Genomic DNA, 553 nt, shown 5'->3' with positions numbered 1-553 from the left:
GTACAATTGTTTTGAATAATGTGTTTGTGTCCATCTAGTATTGATACTTAGTTTAAATTTTGTGATAATGTATAATTTTAGGGATTTGAATTACAATTTAATTAGAGCTTATAATTAATTATAACTTGAATTTACTATAAATTGATCTTAATTAGGAATATGAACTTGAAATGTTGTTGACTTTAATTTATTATTAGAACTTAATTTTTATTCTTATTAGAACTTGGATTTTAGTTGAACTTAATTAGAATTTTGTAGTACTTGAAAATCTTATTGACCTTAATTAATTTGAACTTAATATAAATTTATTAGAACTATACTAAACTTAACTAATTTATAATAACTTGAAAACTTAATTAGGAATTAATATAAACTTAATTTTGATCAACTAATTAACTAGAATTTGAACTTAATTAATTAGTATTGATTAATTAATTAAGCTTTAACTTTGTAGATCTTGAACTAATTGAACTTAATTAGACCAAACAAAGCATATTTTGAAGTTGAACTTAGACTTGAACTTGAAATTAGAACTTGAACTTGAACTTAGAAC

General features: G+C 20.6%; 1 long non-coding RNA gene across 1 annotated transcript in view; it reads left to right on the top strand.

The window, feature by feature from the left end:
* LOC107058379 (uncharacterized) overlaps positions 1–553 on the top strand; it is a 1,691-nt gene that overhangs the window by 979 nt on the left and 159 nt on the right. The gene's annotated exons all lie outside the window — the stretch shown is intronic.

Source organism: Solanum tuberosum, unplaced genomic scaffold (assembly GCF_000226075.1).
Source record: "Solanum tuberosum cultivar DM 1-3 516 R44 unplaced genomic scaffold, SolTub_3.0 scf00002, whole genome shotgun sequence".
NCBI classification, from domain to species: Eukaryota; Viridiplantae; Streptophyta; class Magnoliopsida; order Solanales; family Solanaceae; genus Solanum; species Solanum tuberosum.
This window is presented reverse-complemented; position numbering and strand designations above follow the sequence as displayed.